General features: G+C 32.0%; 1 long non-coding RNA gene across 1 annotated transcript in view; it reads right to left on the reverse strand.

Moving 5' to 3' along the window:
* Window positions 1-611: 611 nt before the first annotated feature.
* Window positions 612-4,641, reverse strand: part of LOC118761508 — a 32,902-nt gene continuing 28,872 nt past the window's right edge. The window contains exon 2 of the long non-coding RNA XR_004997434.1: window positions 612-724. This is a non-coding gene — a long non-coding RNA (uncharacterized LOC118761508). The remainder of the gene's footprint in view (window positions 725-4,641) is intronic.

Genomic DNA, 4,641 nt, shown 5'->3' on the forward strand with positions numbered 1-4,641 from the left:
AGTCAAATCCTATTTTATGGACTCAACCATGTTCTAAAATAAGTCGAAAGGTAAGCTGCTATAAATCGGCACGAACTTTCCGGACAACCCAATAGTTTCTGTCTACTCAAATTAAATGATGATATCCGATAAGATAAAAAATGAGAAAATAAAAGCAAAAACGTTAAAAGTGGCAAAATATAGAAAGAACATTTTTTGGTGAAACACAATCCAACATTTAAGCAATCGTAATCTACTTGCTCCAGAAAAATTCACAGAAAAGGAATTATGAAACGAGCAACGTTATGATCGTGTAGGTCTTGTTAACGTACCACATCAACCTGCAATGGGTCTTGTGGGAGCCAACCTGTTAACCATTTAACGAACTCAAAAATATAATTGAGATTTTCTTTCTATTACTGGTGCATGGGCTTGAGATTTTTATTGGAGGAAGGGGCTCTAGACGATCACATCATCCTAATGCTTGATTGGTACTAATTTCATCGGCCTTGAAAGGATAAATGGCAAAGTCAACCTTATCGTAATTTGAATTCAAAATGCTATGCATTTAGGGTGACTTCGGCATTGAAAGAATCGCAAACACAAATAACAAACACATCATAAACAACAAACAGTTTCAAATCATTTTAATAGTCATGGTTTTATGATAAGGAAGCAGGAAAGATCTTTCAGCAGTATTTTCTTCCGACTTCACACATACGATTCTGATGAAATATTAAGCAATCTGTAATAAAAAGAAGACAAACATTATGTATTTGATAGATTATGTGCTATTATGCTCAAATGAAACGTAAAAAATATCATGTTACATTTCAAGTTAAATCTTCCACACGCTTTTAAAATCATAATTTCAAACCGAAGATATTGAAAAGAAAATTTGAACTTAGAGTGAAAATTAATTTTCTAAAATCTAAACGAATTCAAAATTGGTACTGTTAGATAAAATTTGAATTCAGGAAATAAGACGAGAGAAAACGTTGCTGTGGCCCAAACGACGGAGCTTGTATATAACTGACTTCAACCTCATCAGGCGTGTATCCCCTTTCTAAATGCAGTTTAAATTGACTGTATATTCTAAAACCCATAACGTTGATTTCTTAATCCATGTTTTGCAAATATAAAATTCTTGTAGACAAGAATCAGCCAATTTCTACCTGATAATTTTCATGAATATATCTTTGTTACTTCTCATTCGGCAAATAATTTTGACGTCCGAATTCTAATCAACTCTCTCTATATATATAGAAATACAGATATTATACATAGATACGCACTCGCATATATGCACGGCCATCAGGCATACACACATATATGTATACATGTGTGTGTGTCTGTGTGAGTATACACACACACGCACACACACACACACACACACACACACACACACACAACACACACACATATATATATATTGTTATATTTCGGAATGGTCATATTGCCAGTTTAGCCAATAAAATCACACGCACTATATATTTGGTGTTATTTTGCTTCAGTGATATTTACTTTTTACTTTAATCTTAATCTTATTTCGGCCAGAGTTTTCGTCACACTCCTGTGACCGCATCAGTGGTCCTTTGTTTTCTTCTTTCTTATTCGTTTGTGTCTCTCCTTACTAACCGTCAGCCATTTTGTATTTCTATGTATGTCTTCATTTGCGCATGCTATCTATGTGCGTCTATGTTTATTTAGTGTGTGGTGGGGGGATGCCTGTAATATTTGTATCTTCTGTTTATATACATTCATGTAATTTGTATTTGTTGTTGTTGCTTTTGTTCTAATTTTGTTCATGTGTTTACATCCATCCATTATTATCATTACATGCTTGTATGTATGTATGTATAAACAACAATATAGTAATAATATTAATAAATCTAATCGAGAAAAAAAAATATATATATACACACACATATATATATATATATATATATTAATATATATATATCTATATATATAATTATATAATATATACATATATACATATACATACATACATACATACATACATACATACATACATACATACATACATATACATATATATAGTTATTCATTTCTTTGTTTATTTATCTGTGTATTTATTATAGTTTTCGGATCCTCTATCGTCATATGTTGTGGGTGTGTGCTATTGCTCCATTCTAGTTTTCTATCGGCTAGTTTATTTCTATTATATGTGTAGCTTCTGTAATTTGTCTAATTGTTGCATCTCTTCTATGTGTGGACAATATTTTAATCTCTATGTTATTGATTGATCCCCCGTGTTCCTGTTCGGCGTGTTGGTACAGAATCGATGAGCTTTTACCTTCCTTGAGTTGTCTCCAATGTCATTCACCCGCTCTCCTATGCTTCTTGTCGTTTCCCCTACGTATGTTATTGTCTTGTTACTGCATCGTCCCTTTATACATCTTATACTATATACTAGATTTCCTATGTCGTGTCAATAAGACGGGTTTTTATCGACGGTTATTCAAATTACTAAAGTAACCAAATCGTCAATATTCCACCAAGCGTCTGAAAAATTGGAAAACTCCCCTGAAATTAAATAGCCCCAGATCCTCCTGGAAATATATGACCCCTGGAATGCCTTCAATCATTAAGCTCTGCTCCATGACGCACTAAACAACAACATTGACATAGAAAACAAAAACAACGAAACAATTTTTTTAAGTATCAAAACATAATTGAAGCAAGATATATTTCCCTCCATGATGGAACTGGAGTTTGAAATAGCTGCCCATTTAATTCTCCTCCACACGATCTCTAAGGCGGGGGCGTCAATTATTATATAAACTTCATCCGATTTCAAATACAGATGAATGATGCATTAGTTAGACTAATCAACGTAGAAGTAATTAAAAACTTCTAAAAGTACAAGAGCTGCTAGTATGTCAGGTGTACATACTTCAATAACACGCAAATTTGTAAACCAAATTAAATTGCCGAATCAAGGAAACTTTATTCTACCTAGAAATAAACATAACATTTTTTTTTTTACTTGTTTGTTGTATTGCTGGTTCTTGTTGGGTTTTGTGTCTTTGAAGTGGAAATTCTGACAAATGTTTAAAAGCTGAAACCACACTGCATTTCAAGTTAGTTGACTAAATCCGATGTAATGTATTTTTAATTATTTATATGAGTGTCATGTGTGTGTCTGAGGAAATGTGAATTAGAATGTGACTACGTAGGTATGAGTACGTATACATACATTCTGGAACATACACACACACGCAAATACCCACACCTATGTATGTAAGTATATATATATGCAAAAACATATATGTTATATATGTATGTATATATATATATATATATATATATATATATATAATATAATATAGATTATATATAACTGATGTGTATATACGTATGTAAGTTTGTATGTGTGTGTACGCATATGGGAATACGCATTCATGCATACAAATATATATGTATATACATGTATAATATATGTTGTGTATGCATGCATGTACATATATATATGTATATATATATTTATTTATATATTATATATATATATATATGTATATATATATATATATATATATATATATATATATATATATATATATATATATTATATATATATATATATATATATTTACGCACACACACACATAGGGAGAGAGACATAGAGAAAAAGAGAAAGACATACTGAAATACATACATATGTACAAGCATACATACACATATTCAACCCAATAAACACACAGAAATTTCCTGTTTAACATTACACACATATTCGTGTCATTTGACATCGTTTTCGGAGAATTAGGCAATAAAAAAGTAAACAAAAATCGTAATACCATATATTTTAGCAAAATATATAAACACGAACAGATATACAAATAATTACAAAAAAAAAAAAAAATATTCCGAAATCGAACGTTGATGTAAATGTTATTTGCACAAAGAAAAAGTTTCATGATTCGTTGATCAGACGTTAAAACACCAAAACAGTGTATTTTTCTATGGTTGTCTCTTGAAAGTTCACTGCCAATAATTGCAGCGTTTTAATGGCAGACATCATTGAAGGACACATTTAATGAAACCCTGTAGATACATACACGGATGAAACATATGTTTAATTTTGTTGCACTACTCCACCAGCGATCATTTGCTATTTAATCCGACATTCATTTCGACGTCTCGTTTGGTTAGTGTCTTTACTAGTAACCAATATAATTTTAAAGGTTTAAATTAGTCGAAGGATACTGTTGTATCGAAATATAAAAGTATAAACTAACAATAAGCCAAACAGAGTAAGAAGTTTGAATAAGACAAACTAGATTTTACAGTAACAGACGAAGAAAAGTCAAATCGAATTTGATCTGCATATTGATTGACCCATCATGTCCGTCTGATACTGGGATTGTAAAGAAACAAATGAACAGTGGAAAATATGCAACACCATATAATCTGAGACTGCAAGGATTTGGAACATGGATTCTGTAAACAATTGCTTCTGTTATGGGATGGAAGCACTCCGTCGGTTACGACGATGAGGGTTCCGGTTGATCCGAATCAGAGAGTGACAAGGCCGGCCCTTTGAAACACAGAAACAGGAAGTAAGAGTGAGAGAAAGTTGTGGTGAAAGAGTACAGCAGGGATCACCACCATCCCCTGCCGGAGCCTCGTGGAGCTTTT

This window comes from Octopus sinensis, unplaced genomic scaffold (genome assembly GCF_006345805.1).
Source record: "Octopus sinensis unplaced genomic scaffold, ASM634580v1 Contig14475, whole genome shotgun sequence".
Classification (NCBI taxonomy): Eukaryota; Metazoa; Mollusca; class Cephalopoda; order Octopoda; family Octopodidae; genus Octopus; species Octopus sinensis.